Source organism: Medicago sativa, chromosome 4 (genome assembly GCF_051527215.1).
Source record: "Medicago sativa cultivar Bolivia chromosome 4, Bolivia_mono, whole genome shotgun sequence".
Taxonomy (NCBI): Eukaryota; Viridiplantae; Streptophyta; class Magnoliopsida; order Fabales; family Fabaceae; genus Medicago; species Medicago sativa.
The window spans coordinates 34,848,524-34,874,556 of NC_140752.1; the positions used below are offsets into that span (position 1 = coordinate 34,848,524).

At 32.7% G+C, this 26,033-nt stretch overlaps 1 long non-coding RNA gene across 1 annotated transcript; it reads left to right on the forward strand.

Moving 5' to 3' along the window:
- Positions 1-12,738: 12,738 nt before the first annotated feature.
- Positions 12,739-14,899, forward strand: LOC146929003 (uncharacterized). Its single transcript, XR_015005917.1, has 2 exons — positions 12,739-14,441; positions 14,583-14,899. It is a non-coding gene; the product is annotated as an uncharacterized LOC146929003 (long non-coding RNA).
- The last annotated feature ends 11,134 nt before the right edge of the window (positions 14,900-26,033 follow it).

The following is a 26,033-nucleotide window of genomic DNA, read 5'->3' on the forward strand; positions in this document are numbered from 1 at the left end:
TGCTTCCTATACTCTTTGAGATTGAGTTTCAACCTTAGGAGTCCTCTCATCCTTTGTTTGGTTAACTTATATGTTAAATTGTTATCATTTTTCTCAAATTTCGAGGACGAAATTTCTTTAATGAGGGGAGAATTGTAACACCCCAAAATTTTATATACGAATTTATCTTAATAATTTCCATTATTTGTTATTAAAATAAAATATTATTCGATATAGATATATATGCTTGAATTATTTGCTAAGTGTATAAAAAAAAAGGGTTTTTGAACTATCATTTTTAAGGCTAACATATTACTATCGTGACTATTATTATTATAATTATTATTATTATTATTATTATTATTATTATTATTATTATTATTATTATTATTATTATTATTAATATTAATACGTATAGGACTTGTTCGATGGTATAATATATGTATATAGGGACTAGGTAATGTTTTAAGGTATAAATCAAGATATTTGTTTTGGGAATAAAAGTGATGCCAAGTATGACCCTTGAACTACGTATATATAGGACGAACTAACCTAATTTGCCTGGGGGAATACTGCCTTGCAATCGGAACCTCGCCTTATTTCTTCTCCTTTCACAATTTTAATTTTCTCATAGAGCCTTTAATCTTCTGTGTGTTTGATCACAAATTATGTCTCTTAAACTTGCCACGTTTTAATTAGCCACCAATATGTAGTTGACAAATTACTATGTCTGTCGCCAAACTCATAGATAGAATCGGTTCAACCGGGAGCCGTAATAACATGAATAGACGGTGAAGCAGTCATGCCTCTTAGACAACCCCATTACCATTCTTTTGTTCTATTGATGAAAAGGAGGGATGTGAAGATGTTAACGTGATTGGATTCGTCGTTGCCGTTGAGTTTGCGATGTCGTGTGAAAGCTTCAATCCAGGTATGGGGTGAGAGAGAAGAGTTCGAGATCATGAGTGTAAATTAATTGGGATGAACGGGAAAACCGTACTTCCCAAAGTTCATTCGGGGCTCACCGCGACGGTTGTAGCCCTTTGAGAGAATAATTAATTAATGTGCAAATTTAGATGTGGGAGGTTAAAAGAAGAATTAGAAACATTATTAAGGTGTTGCTTGATTTAAACTATCTGAATATGTGGTATTTGAAGTCATGGATAAATTTGTGGGTGCTTATGCTTGATTTGCTGCAACTATTTAGATTGATGACTTATTTAATGATTGATATAGATGTGATGTTATGTATTAGAAGTTGGAATTGTAGTGGTGCCGTATGCCTAGTATAAATAATAGTTTTCTAAGTATTAAAAGAGAAATTAGCAAGTAGTTATCTAAGTATTTATCATAAATTGAGACACGGTAATTTTTCCTTAATTCAATATTTTTCCCTTTTGTTTGGATATTGTCATTGTGTTTGATTGCAATTAGCATTCTTTTAATTATTTTGTTTACAACTTCAGTGGACATAGATTTAAAAAAAAAAAAAAGGATAATGAAGACTTTAGGTGTCACCATTCTTTGGTCAAGACACACTGAAGCATAAATGGGACAAATATAGAGAATGTACAATAATAATTTAAGTTATAGAAATCAAGATATTATTGATGTGTCTATGATAGTTATTAATTTAGGGTATATATATTATTGATTCTTATTATATGTGTTATAGTCTCATTTATTTTTCTATTATCATATGTTCAATGTGAAAAGGAAGATAATGTATCATGGACTGCAAAAGAGTGATAGAGAGAGTAATGGAGTAACAAAAAGAGAAGCAAAATAGGAAGACATGGTGGATATGCTTTGGCTGCGACCTAATTATATACCTTCACAAGAGTTGCACAAAATGATGAATGAATGGGGGGCAAGATTCGTCACCAGAGAGAGAGGTTTGATAATTTTATTTAGAGTGTATTCTTATTATGTTTTTACAATTAATTTTATTATCCTTATCCCATTTCTTTCGGAATTTAATGATTGATTCACTTATGTTGAATATGTCTAATATTTAGATTTCAAAGGATGCGATTTGAAAAGAATTACAATGGAAATGAGAATGCATTGATTGAGTACCAATATTGTAGCTTTTTTTTCTAATTGTATTTGATATAATTTTTTTTCTTTAGTGATAGGGATTTTTTGTGGCGTACTTTGTTGCTTAGAAATTCTTCTACAACCCTCAAATAAGAGGTCATAGTAAATGGTTTCTTAAAATTGTAGACATGGTTTTTTGAGATCGTTAATTTTGACTTTGAGAAAAGCGAATGTTTGATAGATATGAGATATTGACTATCCTTTAAACATTTGAGGAACGGGTTGATCAAATACATTTTTGATTTCTTATTTTCTTTTCTTCATGTTGCGATATGTAGTAGTTGGCGAAAACATCGAAGGAGCTGGCGGAAAGGTTATGCCAGCGACAAAGAGAGATACAACGGTTTATATACTGTTTTGAATTCATGTAATTGCGTACAATTGTTTGGAAAGAAGTTGTGAATTTCTAATTCAAGTTTGCAATATTTTCAATGCATGTTATTTTCCTTGGTTTCGGTTTTACCTTTTTACTTTATGTTTACGCTCTAATATGGAAACAAGACAACTCGCGGTTGGCGGTTTTGGTTGTGCAGTTTCATATTGTTTGACCTGTTTTGTAGTTTACTAATAAAAGTGTTATATTTTTTTCATGAATAATCATTGTATCTACAATCTATTTCTATGACATATACAAAGACATTGCCTTCTTTTGGTGAAGTCTTTTTATCCAACCAAACTATTTGTAAATGACAACAATTATGAGATATGAGGCGCGAGAAAAAGTGAGATTCCTTCAACAAACAAAAAAGGTGAGATATGAGTCTCAAGAAAGGGATGAAAGGGAAGACTAGGGGATTTTGAATAATTTGTAGCACCAACACTTGCTCATTTTCATTTTTTTCTACCGATGCCAACGAGTAAATATCGAGATCAGTGTCGGTGCACATAGCTTGGATATGCCATCTCAAATGTGGATGATTTATAGGTTGAATATTCTATTTCATGCTTATATTTTCTTATCATTTTTTTCTTTGAAACTTCAAATTGTATTTGTGAGCCTTTTTATGTCAAGAGGGTTATTTGTTACTGTTTATGATGCTTTTTTATAAGACTCTTGATTCTTTAGGGGTTTATTTTGGAGCAAATGGACGGTAATACCAATGGGAAATGACCTAAAAGGATTGGAACTCTCCAAACTAGACTGGAAGCATACAAAAGATAAGCTCTTATTGGACCAATGTGACATTTCTACAATTCCTTTCAATTTCCTTTGCATATTTTCCTTTCATTTACAAGATTACCGTTTAGTTATCATACATATTTTTATTGATCATAATTAGCCCCTTCGACAATGATCTGCAATAGCAGACATGTATTGGTCGCTTTAAACAAAAAGAACAATATAATGGATATGGTGAAAAAATTACTCCAACTTTTTCTTCATTTTTTTGGTAGAAAATTTATAAATCTCTTCGTATATGAAATATCTGCTACTCAAAAGTAACATTTTCTTTCTTGAACCTATCATTTTTTGTTTGGATAATGTGTAAACGGAATAAAAACAGTGGACTCACAGACACAAAAGATAGTGGATACATATGTTAGAGCAATAAAAATGAAAAGGTGCGCAATATAAAATTGAGGGCAACAAAGTATTTTTATTCATAAGTTTTATATATTACTTTTTTATATGGTGTTAAATAAATTATATTTGTGTATGACATACTATATTTATATTTACCTAGAGAAACATAGTCAAGTTTGTACACAGGTTATACAAATGTCCGGAAACAAGAGATCTTTAGTCATCATATTTTTATTTCTTATACCATAAGATTTATATATTACATTTCTGCATGGTGTATGACATGTTATACAATAATTTATACAAAAAACCATAGTCAAGTATACACACATGTGCTATATACATACGTTAGCGCAGTAGAAAAGGCGGACAGACGGGCACGGGAGTGCCCGTCTGGACGCTAGTAAGATATAAAGTGGTTTTAAATGAGAAGAATAGTTACGAAAGAGTTAATGACGATGATGGGGAAGAACCTAGTTGTATAGAGAGGAGTCATTATATGTAATGATAATGAATTAGAATACATCTTGAGACTAAGAATGAGTAATAGGTTATGCTATCAGAAGTAAAGTATATAGAGAGCCTAGAATAGATGAGATAAAGTATGTGTAACACCCGCAACGTGGCACAGTAACAGTGGCGGAGCCAGGCCGGCCCCGGACTTAAGCGGGATGAGTCGGACCACCGGGCTGTTACATGGTGACCCCACGTTGATAGGAGGAACCAAATCACATCGGAATGAGAGGGATCCAGAGGCCGTGTAGGTATGTGACTACATGGTTGAAGGAAGGCTTATAAGAATTGTTAGGTACTACCCATATCAACAAGATGCATCTTCTTTTCGGGAGCTCAATCCATAGGAACTCCACAGTTAAGCGTGCTTGGCTTGGAGTAGTACTAGGATGGGTGACCTACCGGGAAGTTTCCCGGTAAGCATGTGAGTGAGGACAAAGCATGCTGAAAAGACTCGTGTTGGTTTGTGGGGTTAGTCGGCAATCCTGTAAGCAGTCTGGGATGTTACAGTATGTCTGTAAGATGAATAATAAAATAAAATAAAATAGAGGGATGTTGATGTAGAAATGAGTCACGCGAAAGGGTTGGATTAATGAAGAGAATAAGTACTGATATAAGCAGATGATAAAGAGTAATAATGAGGAGTCCTATAACTGTGACAGATAGTGATGATGATTAATATTATATATGTAAAGAAATTACTACGATAGGAAATGATGAGGTTATATTATAATGATGATGAGAATGACGATGTCTATGTTGTTGTGATGATGAGAGTGTTGATGGTTAATTTATAACGATGATGAGAGTGATGATATTTATCTATGATGATGATGAGAGTGATGATGATGATGTTTTGTGTGCTTGCATTAGGGTCGTGCATTTTAGGGGAAATCTTGCATTAATACGTGGATTATGTGATGAGTGTATACTTGTAATACTTGTTGATTTTAATTCTATGCGTCCATGTAGAGTCTAGAGCATGATGTCTTGCATTGTTATGTAGTGAAAGTCCAGTAACATACCTCTGGAAAATTATGTAGTGAAAGTCCAGTAATATACCTCTGGCAAAATATGCAGTGAAAGTCCAGTAACATAACTGACAAAATGACGAGTAGATGTGGTACCACATTCATATAGGTCTATAGGAGAGTCCATATGCATATAAATGAAGATGTTTTATGCTTGGTGGTTGTAAGTGTGAAAATGATGTGTTGTAGTGATCTGTGAAAAGAAGAGATTATACATAGTAACTGTTGAGAATGATGAGATAGTCGGGATTATACTCTTTTGATATGTATTTAATGTTCATGCTTTTCCTAATAATATGTTATGGCTGGATTTCTCACCCTTTTCTTGTTGTTGTATTTATGGTGTCTGTACCCGTGGGGTACATATACTTAGGATGAAGAGATCTAGTTGCGGGACGCCTAGCAGGATACGATAGGAATTGTCTTCCGTTAATTTTATTTTAGCAATGATTAGATATGTAGTTGAATACGAGCTCTGATATGTAACACCATGGGTTTGGGTTGGCATTTAAATTAATTTGATTTTGAGTTTTAATCTTGGAACTAATGTTATTTCAATTTATGATCTTAAATGACAATGATAAGATTTATTAATGAGAATAGTGAAATGTTTCCGTTGCTGAAATTATTAATTAGCAAGAAAATTATATTATTTTTGTGATATAAAGTCAAGTTGTGTAACATCCTTATTATTAAATATATTATTATTATTTAATATTTATCGACAGAATTAGGGTGTTATACTTTCACTTACACCTTCTGCATCAGCAGGTATAGATTGAAGTGGCTTAATCATTGGTGGCTGTAAAGGATGATTTTCATGTAGTCTTGCATAAACATTGAATCTCATTTGTGCCATCTCATCTATTCTATCCACAACAAATGGATACATAGGTACAAAAGTATCATCATCAGGCTTTTTCTAGTGTTTTTGGTAGATGGTGAGGGGGGAAAAGGATTTTTGTAAGTTTGCATAGACTCTATTCAAAGGAATATCATCTATGTCTGAAGAGGTTGAAACAAATGTTGAGTGAGAGGTTGAGTGATAGATCTCTGGCAAGTGCACCAAATACTATCGAAGTAGTAAAAATATCGATCCCACGAGGACTGTTTTTAACTTCAATAATTCAATTTCGTTATATAATTAGGATGTGTAAAGTTTATTTTGTTTTGCCACTAGGCAGAAGATTTGGTTTGATTTTATGAAATCAAATAAAGGAAATTAGATTTGATTAAGAAAATATGAGAGAAAGATGAGATCAGATCCGTCGAATCCTCTAAGTTCCCCTAATTGGTCTACTGCACCTATTTATTATGAACCCTCTTCTAGTTTACGATGATTAACAAATTAGCCCTAATCAATCTCTTGAGTTAGGACCCTCTTCTTAAACTACAGCCCCTAATTCCTTAGGTGGTCTAATAATTCTTGAAGGTTTTACCGAACGTTAACCTATTATCACTAACAAACGATTATCTATTCCTAGACTAACCCTGTTTATTAGAACAATTCAATTAGGTCTAAGTCAAAAGCCATGGTCAGTGGTCATTCGTTCTCACAAAATCAAGTTATATGTGATCAAGATATAAAAAGCATTAAGAACAATTAAATTGAATAAACTAGAAATGAATTCATAAACAAAATAGAGTTTCACAGCAACATGTGTCAATTAGGGTTACAAAGATTCATCTCGGATCTAATCTCTAAGAGATTTAGCTACTCATAATCGAGTTTACAAATAGCATAATCAATGAAATAATTAAAACATACATGAATTGGTAAAAGGTTGAAGAAATCGCCCTTCTAGCCGTCTCCGATGTCTCAAAATCGCACTTTGCTCTCCAAAATCGTAACCCTTTTTCTTCTGGCTGAGTGCAGTATTTATAGAAGTCATGGGCCTGATGTAACACCCCAAAATTTTATATACGAATTTATCTTAATAATTTCCATTATTTGTTATTAAAATAAAATATTATTCGATATAGATATATATGCTTGAATTATTTGCTAAGTGTATAAAAAAAAGGGTTTTTGGACTATCATTTTTAAGGCTAACATATTACTATCGTGACTATTATTATTATAATTATTATTATTATTATTATTATTATTATTATTATTATTATTATTATTATTATTATTATTATTATTATTAATATTAATATTAATACGTATAGGACTTGTTCGATGGTATAATATATGTATATAGGGACTAGGTAATGTTTTAAGGTATAAATCAAGATATTTGTTTTGGGAATAAAAGTGATGCCAAGTATGACCCTTGAACTACGTATATATAGGATGAACTAACCTAATTTGCCTGGGGGAATACTGCCTTGCAATCGCAACCTCGCCTTATTTCTTCTCCTTTCACAATTTTAATTTTCTCATAGAGCCTTTAATCTTCTGTGTGTTTGATCACAAATTATGTCTCTTAAACTTGCCACGTTTTAATTAGCCACCAATATGTAGTTGACAAATTACTATGTCCGTCGCCAAACTCATAGATAGAATCGGTTCAACCGGGAGCCGTAATAACATGAATAGACGGTGAAGCAGTCATGCCTCTTAGACAACCCCATTACCATTCTTTTGTTCTATTGATGAAAAGGAGGGATGTGAAGATGTTAACGTGATTGGATTCGTCGTTGCCGTTGAGTTTGCGATGTCGTGTGAAAGCTTCAATCCAGGTATGGGGTGAGAGAGAAGAGTTCGAGATCATGAGTGTAAATTAATTGGGATGAACGGGAAAGCCGTACTTCCCAAAGTTCATTGGGGGCTCACCGCGACGGTTGTAGCCCTTTGAGAGAATAATTAATTAATGTGCAAATTAAGATGTGGGAGGTTAAAAGAAGAATTAGAAACATTATTAAGGTGTTGCTTGATTTAAACTATCTGAATATGTGGTATTTGAAGTCATGGATAAATTTGTGGGTGCTTATGCTTGATTTGCTGCAACTATTTAGATTGATGACTTATTTAATGATTGATATAGATGTGATGTTATGTATTAGAAGTTGGAATTGTAGTGGTGCCGTATGCCTAGTATAAATAATAGTTTATTTTTTTTAAGTGATTTTATAGAGATAATAATTGAAATTATTCTTACTATCTTTGAATGTGTTTGAAATAAGATTTATTCTCCTTATAGATGTGTCTTGGATACCATAGTGCTAAATGTATTATTTTAAGATGTGTAAATGAAATATATTATTTGACTATGTGATATTTGAAGATGTATATGATTTAAAGATGTGGTATGTAAAGATGTGATATTTAAGAAGTATAGTTGATGTATTATTTGACTAAGTGTGATTTGTGAATTATTTGATGATGTGAAATTGATGTGTTAATTGATGATGTATAACTGAAGTGCTATTTAATGATGTGTATTTGATAATGATGCTATTTAAAGATGTTGATGTTTATCGTTTGATGCTGTTGACCATCAATGTCATAAAGTTGTAAGTGTCGGTCTAAGTTGTGAAGTCGTAAGAAGTTGTCCAAATTATTGGAATCATATAAGTTGCTTAAGAAGTTCAAGATGTCTAAGTTGTAGGAGTTGAGTCCATTGCATACTCATTAAAGTTGGGGGCTTTAGGCCCGGCAGCCTTTGTGCTCATTAAAGTTGGGGGCTTTAGGCCCGGCAGCCTTTGTGCTCATTAAAGTTGGGGGCTTTAGGCCCGGCAGCCCTTGTGCTCACACTACGTTGGGGGCTTTAGGCCCGGCAGCCCTTGTGCTCACACTACGTTGGGGGCTTTAAGCCCGGCAGCTTTATGCTCACTTGTTGAGGAGCCTAATTACGCTCATATATGTTGTTGAATGGTACCACATGCATTTGCATATCAAGAAGTGTCACGATGATTTAAGTTGTTAAGTTGTTAAGAGTGCATTGTCAAGTTGAGTCGTGTTGTCGAATCAAGTTGTTAAGTTGTAATGTTTTAACGAATTACTTTGTGATGTCTATTAATGTAATTGTGTGAGACGATGAAGGTGATTATTTGTTGATGTCCTTATGAAGATGGTTATTGGTGACTACATGTGTTGTGACTAGTTGGAATTGAATTGTGACATTGTGTTTGTGAAGTTTTTTTTTGGTTCTTAAGTTGTGATGATATTTTCTACTAATATAGATTGAGATGATATAATATATTCTTCAAGGTTTTGAATATTATGTTTGTGATGTGAAACGACTTTGACTTAATTGCTTACGTGTTCTTCTCAATTTTTTTATACTATTACATGTTCTCGGAACTCACCCCTTCGTTGTTTGTGTTTGCTGGCTTGGCCCTGCGGTTGCGAAACCGTAGTTATATAGGTTATGAGTCTTGGAGTCAAGTGCATGCCTTTCGTGAGGACTTGTCTTGTGTCGTCGATTATTTTGGGGAAAAACACCGCTCTAATAGTGACACGGGAAAAGCGATATGCTTACTTATTTAATTTTGTGCAAGAAAACCATTGTCTATGATGTAAAATGAAATATTTTCAAAAGAAAAAGATTCGATGTTATTATTACTATAATGTTTAATGAAGTGAAATATGAATTATGTTTGTTATGAGTCAATGTGATATCCTAAATTTTGTGGAAGAATTCCTATATCATTAGAGAAGTTTTTATTTGACACTTTCCGCTGCGAATCAAACTCTATTTTTAATTAAATAATAGCAATAATTATTCTTGGAATTTAGGGTGTCACAATTGGTATCAGAGCAGGTCGGTCCATTCCAACCTTGTATGTTATGCGTCTGTCATGTTTCATATGTGTACCTTGTTAGTTGTTTGACTACTTGTATCCTTCTCATTTTTTTGTGTGTGTTACTTTGTTATTATTGTTTCTGTTAATATCTTTTTCACAACAAAGTGGAGTGCTTAGTTATTTGGTATGCATTTATTTATTGTTCCTTTTACGTTTATTTTATTTTATTTAATTGTAAGTTTGGATTAATTTTGAAAAGGTATTTGCAACGTTAGTGTGACTTAAATTGACTTTTAAACATTTTTTTGTTGTAAGATTGCTATTAGTAAAGATAACAGTATGGATGAGGTAAAGAGGACAACTTTTACTATAGAGCTCTTAGCTTAGTGAGAGTTAGACAAATTCTGTATCATAGCATATCTTTTATAGAGGACCTTACCTTGAGTTAATTGTACTCTAGAATTCTAAGTTGTATAATAATAGTGTAACTAGATACTATAATTTGAAGTGCTGAGAAATTGAATTTGATGTGGTTTGTGTTGTCTTTTTGTAAGTGTCTCATTTGTTGTTTTTTTTTTCTTTCCAAACTCCTTACATCTTTCTATCATCGCTCTATTCTATGCATATTTTGTGATTGCTATACTTATATATATATATATATATATATATATATATATATATTTTGTTTAAAAAAAAATTATTATGTGAATGAGTTGCATATAGACCGTCTGTATATAATCCTTCTTTTGAACAAGATTGTGTATGTTCCTTATAATAGATAATTATGAGACTTGAAAAGTTAATCTTTATCTCATTCTAGTTTTAGTAAACATAATCAACTTTGTTTAACTTTTGTTGAGGAGTTGAAGTGTGTAGTCCTGACCTAAAACATAAAGAGTGATTGTTGATGCAAGGTAAAAAAAAAAAATTAAAAAAAAAAAGAGGGATACTTATAATGTACCTAGAAGATTTTAGAGCATTGCCTATAAAGATTTTGATGTGGAAGGTTTATCGGTGTAAAGGTTTGGAGTGGCCTATACCTTGATGAAATAAGTAATTTTATAGCATGAGTGTAAGTAATATGTATGATGTGTTCATAATTGTAGATAATTATAGGAAGGATTTAACATAGCATGATATACCTTAGTAAGATGCATGTTCGTTGGATTTTATTTATTTATTTATTTAGTTTTCTGGCACAAATTATATGTCTAATTTTGATTAGAATGTGAACCTATAATGCTATATGTTTGCATTGTTATTAATGAGTGAACCATTACCATGAGTTTTGTTTTCTGTCTTTGACTTCTTTTTACGATAGCTGTGAGGTTTAACTGCAATATTTCTCTTCTGTTGTTGCTTTCAGTTTATGTACTTGAGTAGTAATGATTGTCTTGTGATGATGTATTGGGTGTAGGCCATTTGCTCTGGTTTCTATCTCAGTGGGTACTATTTAATTTATTTGTTTTTGTATTATCTTTCGTTAATTTTTTTTTCTTTTCTCCATTAGAGTAGAAACTTCAAGTGAGTTAGCGTTTTGTAAATCCCACCTAATGCATGGAATACAGTTTGACATAAACCGTAATCATTCCTTGTATGCTTCCTATACTCTTTGAGATTGAGTTTCAACCTTAGGAGTCCTCTCATCCTTTGTTTGGTTAACTTATATGTTAAATTGTTATCATTTTTCTCAAATTTCGAGGACGAAATTTCTTTAATGAGGGGAGAATTGTAACACCCCAAAATTTTATATACGAATTTATCTTAATAATTTCCATTATTTGTTATTAAAATAAAATATTATTCGATATAGATATATATGCTTGAATTATTTGCTAAGTGTATAAAAAAAAAGGGTTTTTGAACTATCATTTTTAAGGCTAACATATTACTATCGTGACTATTATTATTATAATTATTATTATTATTATTATTATTATTATTATTATTATTATTATTATTATTATTATTATTAATATTAATACGTATAGGACTTGTTCGATGGTATAATATATGTATATAGGGACTAGGTAATGTTTTAAGGTATAAATCAAGATATTTGTTTTGGGAATAAAAGTGATGCCAAGTATGACCCTTGAACTACGTATATATAGGACGAACTAACCTAATTTGCCTGGGGGAATACTGCCTTGCAATCGGAACCTCGCCTTATTTCTTCTCCTTTCACAATTTTAATTTTCTCATAGAGCCTTTAATCTTCTGTGTGTTTGATCACAAATTATGTCTCTTAAACTTGCCACGTTTTAATTAGCCACCAATATGTAGTTGACAAATTACTATGTCTGTCGCCAAACTCATAGATAGAATCGGTTCAACCGGGAGCCGTAATAACATGAATAGACGGTGAAGCAGTCATGCCTCTTAGACAACCCCATTACCATTCTTTTGTTCTATTGATGAAAAGGAGGGATGTGAAGATGTTAACGTGATTGGATTCGTCGTTGCCGTTGAGTTTGCGATGTCGTGTGAAAGCTTCAATCCAGGTATGGGGTGAGAGAGAAGAGTTCGAGATCATGAGTGTAAATTAATTGGGATGAACGGGAAAACCGTACTTCCCAAAGTTCATTCGGGGCTCACCGCGACGGTTGTAGCCCTTTGAGAGAATAATTAATTAATGTGCAAATTTAGATGTGGGAGGTTAAAAGAAGAATTAGAAACATTATTAAGGTGTTGCTTGATTTAAACTATCTGAATATGTGGTATTTGAAGTCATGGATAAATTTGTGGGTGCTTATGCTTGATTTGCTGCAACTATTTAGATTGATGACTTATTTAATGATTGATATAGATGTGATGTTATGTATTAGAAGTTGGAATTGTAGTGGTGCCGTATGCCTAGTATAAATAATAGTTTTCTAAGTATTAAAAGAGAAATTAGCAAGTAGTTATCTAAGTATTTATCATAAATTGAGACACGGTAATTTTTCCTTAATTCAATATTTTTCCCTTTTGTTTGGATATTGTCATTGTGTTTGATTGCAATTAGCATTCTTTTAATTATTTTGTTTACAACTTCAGTGGACATAGATTTAAAAAAAAAAAAAAGGATAATGAAGACTTTAGGTGTCACCATTCTTTGGTCAAGACACACTGAAGCATAAATGGGACAAATATAGAGAATGTACAATAATAATTTAAGTTATAGAAATCAAGATATTATTGATGTGTCTATGATAGTTATTAATTTAGGGTATATATATTATTGATTCTTATTATATGTGTTATAGTCTCATTTATTTTTCTATTATCATATGTTCAATGTGAAAAGGAAGATAATGTATCATGGACTGCAAAAGAGTGATAGAGAGAGTAATGGAGTAACAAAAAGAGAAGCAAAATAGGAAGACATGGTGGATATGCTTTGGCTGCGACCTAATTATATACCTTCACAAGAGTTGCACAAAATGATGAATGAATGGGGGGCAAGATTCGTCACCAGAGAGAGAGGTTTGATAATTTTATTTAGAGTGTATTCTTATTATGTTTTTACAATTAATTTTATTATCCCATTTCTTTCGGAATTTAATGATTGATTCACTTATGTTGAATATGTCTAATATTTAGATTTCAAAGGATGCGATTTGAAAAGAATTACAATGGAAATGAGAATGCATTGATTGAGTACCAATATTGTAGCTTTTTTTTCTAATTGTATTTGATATAATTTTTTTTCTTTAGTGATAGGGATTTTTTGTGGCGTACTTTGTTGCTTAGAAATTCTTCTACAACCCTCAAATAAGAGGTCATAGTAAATGGTTTCTTAAAATTGTAGACATGGTTTTTTGAGATCGTTAATTTTGACTTTGAGAAAAGCGAATGTTTGATAGATATGAGATATTGACTATCCTTTAAACATTTGAGGAACGGGTTGATCAAATACATTTTTGATTTCTTATTTTCTTTTCTTCATGTTGCGATATGTAGTAGTTGGCGAAAACATCGAAGGAGCTGGCGGAAAGGTTATGCCAGCGACAAAGAGAGATACAACGGTTTATATACTGTTTTGAATTCATGTAATTGCGTACAATTGTTTGGAAAGAAGTTGTGAATTTCTAATTCAAGTTTGCAATATTTTCAATGCATGTTATTTTCCTTGGTTTCGGTTTTACCTTTTTACTTTATGTTTACGCTCTAATATGGAAACAAGACAACTCGCGGTTGGCGGTTTTGGTTGTGCAGTTTCATATTGTTTGACCTGTTTTGTAGTTTACTAATAAAAGTGTTATATTTTTTTCATGAATAATCATTGTATCTACAATCTATTTCTATGACATATACAAAGACATTGCCTTCTTTTGGTGAAGTCTTTTTATCCAACCAAACTATTTGTAAATGACAACAATTATGAGATATGAGGCGCGAGAAAAAGTGAGATTCCTTCAACAAACAAAAAAGGTGAGATATGAGTCTCAAGAAAGGGATGAAAGGGAAGACTAGGGGATTTTGAATAATTTGTAGCACCAACACTTGCTCATTTTCATTTTTTTCTACCGATGCCAACGAGTAAATATCGAGATCAGTGTCGGTGCACATAGCTTGGATATCCTATTGCCATCTCAAATGTGGATGATTTATAGGTTGAATATTCTATTTCATGCTTATATTTTCTTATCATTTTTTTCTTTGAAACTTCAAATTGTATTTGTGAGCCTTTTTATGTCAAGAGGGTTATTTGTTACTGTTTATGATGCTTTTTTATAAGACTCTTGATTCTTTAGGGGTTTATTTTGGAGCAAATGGACGGTAATACCAATGGGAAATGACCTAAAAGGATTGGAACTCTCCAAACTAGACTGGAAGCATACAAAAGATAAGCTCTTATTGGACCAATGTGACATTTCTACAATTCCTTTCAATTTCCTTTGCATATTTTCCTTTCATTTACAAGATTACCGTTTAGTTATCATACATATTTTTATTGATCATAATTAGCCCCTTCGACAATGATCTGCAATAGCAGACATGTATTGGTCGCTTTAAACAAAAAGAACAATATAATGGATATGGTGAAAAAATTACTCCAACTTTTTCTTCATTTTTTTGGTAGAAAATTTATAAATCTCTTCGTATATGAAATATCTGCTACTCAAAAGTAACATTTTCTTTCTTGAACCTATCATTTTTTGTTTGGATAATGTGTAAACGGAATAAAAACAGTGGACTCACAGACACAAAAGATAGTGGATACATATGTTAGAGCAATAAAAATGAAAAGGTGCGCAATATAAAATTGAGGGCAACAAAGTATTTTTATTCATAAGTTTTATATATTACTTTTTTATATGGTGTTAAATAAATTATATTTGTGTATGACATACTATATTTATATTTACCTAGAGAAACATAGTCAAGTTTGTACACAGGTTATACAAATGTCCGGAAACAAGAGATCTTTAGTCATCATATTTTTATTTCTTATACCATAAGATTTATATATTACATTTCTGCATGGTGTATGACATGTTATACAATAATTTATACAAAAAACCATAGTCAAGTATACACACATGTGCTATATACATACGTTAGCGCAGTAGAAAAGGCGGACAGACGGGCACGGGAGTGCCCGTCTGGACGCTAGTAAGATATAAAGTGGTTTTAAATGAGAAGAATAGTTACGAAAGAGTTAATGACGATGATGGGGAAGAACCTAGTTGTATAGAGAGGAGTCATTATATGTAATGATAATGAATTAGAATACATCTTGAGACTAAGAATGAGTAATAGGTTATGCTATCAGAAGTAAAGTATATAGAGAGCCTAGAATAGATGAGATAAAGTATGTGTAACACCCGCAACGTGGCACAGTAACAGTGGCGGAGCCAGGCCGGCCCCGGACTTAAGCGGGATGAGTCGGACCACCGGGCTGTTACATGGTGACCCCACGTTGATAGGAGGAACCAAATCACATCGGAATGAGAGGGATCCAGAGGCCGTGTAGGTATGTGACTACATGGTTGAAGGAAGGCTTATAAGAATTGTTAGGTACTACCCATATCAACAAGATGCATCTTCTTTTCGGGAGCTCAATCCATAGGAACTCCACAGTTAAGCGTGCTTGGCTTGGAGTAGTACTAGGATGGGTGACCTACCGGGAAGTTTCCCGGTAAGCATGTGAGTGAGGACAAAGCATGCTGAAAAGACTCGTGTTGGTTTGTGGGGTTAGTCGGCAATCCTGTAAGCAGTCTGGGATGTTACAGTATGTCTGTAAGATGAATAATAAAATAAAATAAAATAGAGGGATGTTGATGTAGAAATGAGTCACGCGAAAGGGTTGGATTAATGAAGAGAATAAGTACTGATATAAGCAGATGATAAAGAGTAATAATGAGGAGTCCTATAACTGTGACAGATAGTGATGATGATTAATATTATATATGTAAAGAAATTACTACGATAGGAAATGATGAGGTTATATTATAATGATGATGAGAATGACGATGTCTATGTTGTTGTGATGATGAGAGTGTTGATGGTTAATTTATAACGATGATGAGAGTGATGATATTTATCTATGATGATGATGAGAGTGATGATGATGATGTTTTGTGTGCTTGCATTAGGGTCGTGCATTTTAGGGGAAATCTTGCATTAATACGTGGATTATGTGATGAGTGTATACTTGTAATACTTGTTGATTTTAATTCTATGCGTCCATGTAGAGTCTAGAGCATGATGTCTTGCATTGTTATGTAGTGAAAGTCCAGTAACATACCTCTGGAAAATTATGTAGTGAAAGTCCAGTAATATACCTCTGGCAAAATATGCAGTGAAAGTCCAGTAACATAACTGACAAAATGACGAGTAGATGTGGTACCACATTCATATAGGTCTATAGGAGAGTCCATATGCATATAAATGAAGATGTTTTATGCTTGGTGGTTGTAAGTGTGAAAATGATGTGTTGTAGTGATCTGTGAAAAGAAGAGATTATACATAGTAACTGTTGAGAATGATGAGATAGTCGGGATTATACTCTTTTGATATGTATTTAATGTTCATGCTTTTCCTAATAATATGTTATGGCTGGATTTCTCACCCTTTTCTTGTTGTTGTATTTATGGTGTCTGTACCCGTGGGGTACATATACTTAGGATGAAGAGATCTAGTTGCGGGACGCCTAGCAGGATACGATAGGAATTGTCTTCCGTTAATTTTATTTTAGCAATGATTAGATATGTAGTTGAATACGAGCTCTGATATGTAACACCATGGGTTTGGGTTGGCATTTAAATTAATTTGATTTTGAGTTTTAATCTTGGAACTAATGTTATTTCAATTTATGATCTTAAATGACAATGATAAGATTTATTAATGAGAATAGTGAAATGTTTCCGTTGCTGAAATTATTAATTAGCAAGAAAATTATATTATTTTTGTGATATAAAGTCAAGTTGTGTAACATCCTTATTATTAAATATATTATTATTATTTAATATTTATCGACAGAATTAGGGTGTTATACTTTCACTTACACCTTCTGCATCAGCAGGTATAGATTGAAGTGGCTTAATCATTGGTGGCTGTAAAGGATGATTTTCATGTAGTCTTGCATAAACATTGAATCTCATTTGTGCCATCTCATCTATTCTATCCACAACAAATGGATACATAGGTACAAAAGTATCATCATCAGGCTTTTTCTAGTGTTTTTGGTAGATGGTGAGGGGGGAAAAGGATTTTTGTAAGTTTGCATAGACTCTATTCAAAGGAATATCATCTATGTCTGAAGAGGTTGAAACAAATGTTGAGTGAGAGGTTGAGTGATAGATCTCTGGCAAGTGCACCAAATACTATCGAAGTAGTAAAAATATCGATCCCACGAGGACTGTTTTTAACTTCAATAATTCAATTTCGTTATATAATTAGGATGTGTAAAGTTTATTTTGTTTTGCCACTAGGCAGAAGATTTGGTTTGATTTTATGAAATCAAATAAAGGAAATTAGATTTGATTAAGAAAATATGAGAGAAAGATGAGATCAGATCCGTCGAATCCTCTAAGTTCCCCTAATTGGTCTACTGCACCTATTTATTATGAACCCTCTTCTAGTTTACGATGATTAACAAATTAGCCCTAATCAATCTCTTGAGTTAGGACCCTCTTCTTAAACTACAGCCCCTAATTCCTTAGGTGGTCTAATAATTCTTGAAGGTTTTACCGAACGTTAACCTATTATCACTAACAAACGATTATCTATTCCTAGACTAACCCTGTTTATTAGAACAATTCAATTAGGTCTAAGTCAAAAGCCATGGTCAGTGGTCATTCGTTCTCACAAAATCAAGTTATATGTGATCAAGATATAAAAAGCATTAAGAACAATTAAATTGAATAAACTAGAAATGAATTCATAAACAAAATAGAGTTTCACAGCAACATGTGTCAATTAGGGTTACAAAGATTCATCTCGGATCTAATCTCTAAGAGATTTAGCTACTCATAATCGAGTTTACAAATAGCATAATCAATGAAATAATTAAAACATACATGAATTGGTAAAAGGTTGAAGAAATCGCCCTTCTAGCCGTCTCCGATGTCTCAAAATCGCACTTTGCTCTCCAAAATCGTAACCCTTTTTCTTCTGGCTGAGTGCAGTATTTATAGAAGTCATGGGCCTGATGTAACACCCCAAAATTTTATATACGAATTTATCTTAATAATTTCCATTATTTGTTATTAAAATAAAATATTATTCGATATAGATATATATGCTTGAATTATTTGCTAAGTGTATAAAAAAAAGGGTTTTTGGACTATCATTTTTAAGGCTAACATATTACTATCGTGACTATTATTATTATAATTATTATTATTATTATTATTATTATTATTATTATTATTATTATTATTATTATTATTATTATTATTATTATTATTATTATTATTATTATTAATATTAATATTAATACGTATAGGACTTGTTCGATGGTATAATATATGTATATAGGGACTAGGTAATGTTTTAAGGTATAAATCAAGATATTTGTTTTGGGAATAAAAGTGATGCCAAGTATGACCCTTGAACTACGTATATATAGGATGAACTAACCTAATTTGCCTGGGGGAATACTGCCTTGCAATCGCAACCTCGCCTTATTTCTTCTCCTTTCACAATTTTAATTTTCTCATAGAGCCTTTAATCTTCTGTGTGTTTGATCACAAATTATGTCTCTTAAACTTGCCACGTTTTAATTAGCCACCAATATGTAGTTGACAAATTACTATGTCCGTCGCCAAACTCATAGATAGAATCGGTTCAACCGGGAGCCGTAATAACATGAATAGACGGTGAAGCAGTCATGCCTCTTAGACAACCCCATTACCATTCTTTTGTTCTATTGATGAAAAGGAGGGATGTGAAGATGTTAACGTGATTGGATTCGTCGTTGCCGTTGAGTTTGCGATGTCGTGTGAAAGCTTCAATCCAGGTATGGGGTGAGAGAGAAGAGTTCGAGATCATGAGTGTAAATTAATTGGGATGAACGGGAAAGCCGTACTTCCCAAAGTTCATTGGGGGCTCACCGCGACGGTTGTAGCCCTTTGAGAGAATAATTAATTAATGTGCAAATTAAGATGTGGGAGGTTAAAAGAAGAATTAGAAACATTATTAAGGTGTTGCTTGATTTAAACTATCTGAATATGTGGTATTTGAAGTCATGGATAAATTTGTGGGTGCTTATGCTTGATTTGCTGCAACTATTTAGATTGATGACTTATTTAATGATTGATATAGATGTGATGTTATGTATTAGAAGTTGGAATTGTAGTGGTGCCGTATGCCTAGTATAAATAATAGTTTATTTTTTTTAAGTGATTTTATAGAGATAATAATTGAAATTATTCTTACTATCTTTGAATGTGTTTGAAATAAGATTTATTCTCCTTATAGATGTGTCTTGGATACCATAGTGCTAAATGTATTATTTTAAGATGTGTAAATGAAATATATTATTTGACTATGTGATATTTGAAGATGTATATGATTTAAAGATGTGGTATGTAAAGATGTGATATTTAAGAAGTATAGTTGATGTATTATTTGACTAAGTGTGATTTGTGAATTATTTGATGATGTGAAATTGATGTGTTAATTGATGATGTATAACTGAAGTGCTATTTAATGATGTGTATTTGATAATGATGCTATTTAAAGATGTTGATGTTTATCGTTTGATGCTGTTGACCATCAATGTCATAAAGTTGTAAGTGTCGGTCTAAGTTGTGAAGTCGTAAGAAGTTGTCCAAATTATTGGAATCATATAAGTTGCTTAAGAAGTTCAAGATGTCTAAGTTGTAGGAGTTGAGTCCATTGCATACTCATTAAAGTTGGGGGCTTTAGGCCCGGCAGCCTTTGTGCTCATTAAAGTTGGGGGCTTTAGGCCCGGCAGCCTTTGTGCTCATTAAAGTTGGGGGCTTTAGGCCCGGCAGCCCTTGTGCTCACACTACGTTGGGGGCTTTAGGCCCGGCAGCCCTTGTGCTCACACTACGTTGGGGGCTTTAAGCCCGGCAGCTTTATGCTCACTTGTTGAGGAGCCTAATTACGCTCATATATGTTGTTGAATGGTACCACATGCATTTGCATATCAAGAAGTGTCACGATGATTTAAGTTGTTAAGTTGTTAAGAGTGCATTGTCAAGTTGAGTCGTGTTGTCGAATCAAGTTGTTAAGTTGTAATGTTTTAACGAATTACTTTGTGATGTCTATTAATGTAATTGTGTGAGACGATGAAGGTGATTATTTGTTGATGTCCTTATGAAGATGGTTATTGGTGACTACATGTGTTGTGACTAGTTGGAATTGAATTGTGACATTGTGTTTGTGAAGTTTTTTTTTGGTTCTTAAGTTGTGATGATATTTTCTACTAATATAGATTGAGATGATATAATATATTCTTCAAGGTTTTGAATATTATGTTTGTGATGTGAAACGACTTTGACTTAATTGCTTACGTGTTCTTCTCAATTTTTTTATACTATTACATGTTCTCGGAACTCACCCCTTCGTTGTTTGTGTTTGCTGGCTTGGCCCTGCGGTTGCGAAACCGTAGTTATATAGGTTATGAGTCTTGGAGTCAAGTGCATGCCTTTCGTGAGGACTTGTCTTGTGTCGTCGATTATTTTGGGGAAAAACACCGCTCTAATAGTGACACGGGAAAAGCGATATGCTTACTTATTTAATTTTGTGCAAGAAAACCATTGTCTATGATGTAAAATGAAATATTTTCAAAAGAAAAAGATTCGATGTTATTATTACTATAATGTTTAATGAAGTGAAATATGAATTATGTTTGTTATGAGTCAATGTGATATCCTAAATTTTGTGGAAGAATTCCTATATCATTAGAGAAGTTTTTATTTGACACTTTCCGCTGCGAATCAAACTCTATTTTTAATTAAATAATAGCAATAATTATTCTTGGAATTTAGGGTGTCACAATTGGTATCAGAGCAGGTCGGTCCATTCCAACCTTGTATGTTATGCGTCTGTCATGTTTCATATGTGTACCTTGTTAGTTGTTTGACTACTTGTATCCTTCTCATTTTTTTGTGTGTGTTACTTTGTTATTATTGTTTCTGTTAATATCTTTTTCACAACAAAGTGGAGTGCTTAGTTATTTGGTATGCATTTATTTATTGTTCCTTTTACGTTTATTTTATTTTATTTAATTGTAAGTTTGGATTAATTTTGATTGTTGATGCAAGGTAAAAAAAAAAAATTAAAAAAAAAAAGAGGGATACTTATAATGTACCTAGAAGATTTTAGAGCATTGCCTATAAAGATTTTGATGTGGAAGGTTTATCGGTGTAAAGGTTTGGAGTGGCCTATACCTTGATGAAATAAGTAATTTTATAGCATGAGTGTAAGTAATATGTATGATGTGTTCATAATTGTAGATAATTATAGGAAGGATTTAACATAGCATGATATACCTTAGTAAGATGCATGTTCGTTGGATTTTATTTATTTATTTATTTAGTTTTCTGGCACAAATTATATGTCTAATTTTGATTAGAATGTGAACCTATAATGCTATATGTTTGCATTGTTATTAATGAGTGAACCATTACCATGAGTTTTGTTTTCTGTCTTTGACTTCTTTTTACGATAGCTGTGAGGTTTAACTGCAATATTTCTCTTCTGTTGTTGCTTTCAGTTTATGTACTTGAGTAGTAATGATTGTCTTGTGATGATGTATTGGGTGTAGGCCATTTGCTCTGGTTTCTATCTCAGTGGGTACTATTTAATTTATTTGTTTTTGTATTATCTTTCGTTAATTTTTTTTTTCTTTTCTCCATTAGAGTAGAAACTTCAAGTGAGTTAGCGTTTTGTAAATCCCACCTAATGCATGGAATACAGTTTGACATAAACCGTAATCATTCCTTGTATGCTTCCTATACTCTTTGAGATTGAGTTTCAACCTTAGGAGTCCTCTCATCCTTTGTTTGGTTAACTTATATGTTAAATTGTTATCATTTTTCTCAAATTTCGAGGACGAAATTTCTTTAATGAGGGGAGAATTGTAACACCCCAAAATTTTATATACGAATTTATCTTAATAATTTCCATTATTTGTTATTAAAATAAAATATTATTCGATATAGATATATATGCTTGAATTATTTGCTAAGTGTATAAAAAAAAGGGTTTTTGAACTATCATTTTTAAGGCTAACATATTACTATCGTGACTATTATTATTATTATTATTATTATTATTATTATTATTATTATTATTATTATTATTATTATTATTATTATTATTATTAATATTAATACGTATAGGACTTGTTCGATGGTATAATATATGTATATAGGGACTAGGTAATGTTTTAAGGTATAAATCAAGATATTTGTTTTGGGAATAAAAGTGATGCCAAGTATGACCCTTGAACTACGTATATATAGGACGAACTAACCTAATTTGCCTGGGGGAATACTGCCTTGTAATCGCAACCTCGCCTTATTTCTTCTCCTTTCACAATTTTAATTTTCTCATAGAGCCTTTAATCTTCTGTGTGTTTGATCACAAATTATGTCTCTTAAACTTGCCACGTTTTAATTAGCCACCAATATGTAGTTGACAAATTACTATGTCTGTCGCCAAACTCATAGATAGAATCGGTTCAACCGGGAGCCGTAATAACATGAATAGACGGTGAAGCAGTCATGCCTCTTAGACAACCCCATTACCATTCTTTTGTTCTATTGATGAAAAGGAGGGATGTGAAGATGTTAACGTGATTGGATTCGTCGTTGCCGTTGAGTTTGCGATGTCGTGTGAAAGCTTCAATCCAGGTATGGGGTGAGAGAGAAGAGTTCGAGATCATGAGTGTAAATTAATTGGGATGAACGGGAAAGCCGTACTTCCCAAAGTTCATTCGGGGCTCACCGCGACGGTTGTAGCCCTTTGAGAGAATAATTAATTAATGTGCAAATTTAGATGTGGGAGGTTAAAAGAAGAATTAGAAACATTATTAAGGTGTTGCTTGATTTAAACTATCTGAATATGTGGTATTTGAAGTCATGGATAAATTTGTGGGTGCTTATGCTTGATTTGCTGCAACTATTTAGATTGATGACTTATTTAATGATTGATATAGATGTGATGTTATGTATTAGAAGTTGGAATTGTAGTGGTGCCGTATGCCTAGTATAAATAATAGTTTATTTTTTTTAAGTGATTTTATAGAGATAATAATTGAAATTATTCTTACTATCTTTGAATGTGTTTGAAATAAGATTTATTCTCCTTATAGATGTGTCTTGGATACCATAGTGCTAAATGTATTATTTTATGATGTGTAAATGAAATATATTATTTGACTATGTGATATTTGAAGATGTATATGATTTAAAGATGTGGTATGTAAATATGTGATATTTAAGAAGTATAGTTGATGTATTATTTGACTAAGTGTGATTTGTGAATTATTTGATGGTGTGAAATTGATGTGTTAATTGATGATGTATAACTGAAGTGCTATTTAATGATGTGTATTTGATAATGATGCTATTTAAAGATGTTGATGTTTATCGTTTGATGCTGTTGACCATCAATGTCATAAAGTTGTAAGTGTCAGTCTAAGTTGTGAAGTCGTAAGAAGTTGTCCAAATTATTGGAATCATGTAAGTTGTTTAAGAAGTTCAAGATGTCTAAGTTGTAGGAGTTGAGTCCATTGCATACTCATTAAAGTTGGGGGCTTTAGGCCCGGCAGCCTTTGTGCTCATTAAAGTTGGGGGCTTTAGGCCCGGCAGCCTTTGTGCTCATTAAAGTTGGGGGCTTTAGGCCCGGCAGCCCTTGTGCTCACACTACGTTGGGGGCTTTAAGCCCGGCAGCTTTATGCTCACTTGTTGAGGAGCCTAATTACGCTCATATATGTTGTTGAATGGTACCACATGCATTTGCATATCAAGAAGTTTCACGATGATTTAAGTTGTTAAGTTGTTAAGAGTGCATTGTCAAGTTGAGTCGTGTTGTCGAGTCAAGTTGTAATGTTTTAACGAATTACTTTGTGATGTCTATTAATGTAATTGTGTGAGGCGATGAAGGTGATTATTTGTTGATGTCCTTATGAAGATGGTTATTGGTGACTACATGTGTTGTGACTAGTTGGAATTGAATTGTGACATTGTGTTTGTGAAGTTTTTTTTTGGTTCTTAAGTTGTGATGATATTTTCTACTAATATAGATTGAGATGATATAATATATTCTTCAAGGTTTTGAATATTATGTTTGTGATGTGAAATGACTTTGACTTAATTGCTTACGTGTTCTTCTCATTTTTTTTATACTATTACATGTTCTCGGAACTCACCCCTTCGTTGTTTGTGTTTGCTGGCTTGGCCCTGCGGTTGCGAAACCGTAGTTATATAGGTTATGAGTCTTGGAGTCAAGTGCATGCCTTTCGTGAGGACTTGTCTTGTGTCGTCGATTATTTTGGGGAAAAGCACCGCTCTAATAGTGACACGGGAAAAGGGATATGCTTACTTATTTAATTTTGTGCAAGAAAACCATTGTCTATGATGTAAAATGAAATATTTTCAAAAGAAAAAGATTCGATGTTATTATTACTATAATGTTTAATGAAGTGAAATATGAATTATGTTTGTTATGAGTCAATGTGATATCCTAAATTTTGTGGAAGAATTCCTATATCATTAGAGAAGTTTTTATTTGACACTTTCCGCTGCGAATCAAACTCTATTTTTAATTAAATAATAGCAATAATTATTCTTGGAATTTAGGGTGTCACACCTGACCCGTCAAAATCGCGCCGCGCCATGTATATAGGCGTGCCGCGATTTCCCTCAAACAGGGAGGATGTAATTTTGCTTCAAAAATCGCAGCACGGCTTGAAATTGGCGTGGCGCGATTTCCTTCGAACAGACTTCAATATTTAAGCTTTTTGCACTCCAGAACAGTATAAATTGCATGAGAACTCTATCAAAATGTCACAATAAGTCCTAAAAATTATGTAATGACAGCATGTCATCACAACCCCAAACTTAAACCATTCCTTGTCCTCAAGGAATTTGCTTGCACCAGTGACAAACGACAGTAAAATAACAGTTACCTGACAAAACGATAGTACCCAAAAGTTCATTCTCCTTCTAGCAAAAGATGAGCTAGTTTGACTTGTTCGCATCCACCAGTTCACAACTCCACGCATTCAAATTGAAATAGGGTTCTACCAGTCGACATGCAGGTCTACATATTACCATACGCTTGAAAAGTTTCTAAACATCAATCAAAGTCAATATCATTACACACTTTTGAGGTCTTTAGGGTTATAACGGGGCTTAGGTGAAAGGTGGGATATATTTGGATAAGTAGGCTACACAAAGTTTGAGTTAGGCATTCCTACGGAAGTTAAAGCACAAAATTCAATCCTTCATTAATTCACCTTGTGGAAATACAATCAATGCAAAGGTACTAGAGAACATTTTTAACATTTAGGGACAATCGAGTTTGAAGTTACTCGGATTTTCAATGTTTTGTCCCTTTTTCATCATTCAATTTTTTTTTTTTGATACACCATTTTTGTGTGTATTTTGCATGACAATTTCCTATTTCTTTCATTTTTGTTCTCTTATTCTCTAGTACCCCCACCCCAAACTTAGTTGGTTGCAAATTCCAATAGCAACCCCAAACTTAATCTTTAACAA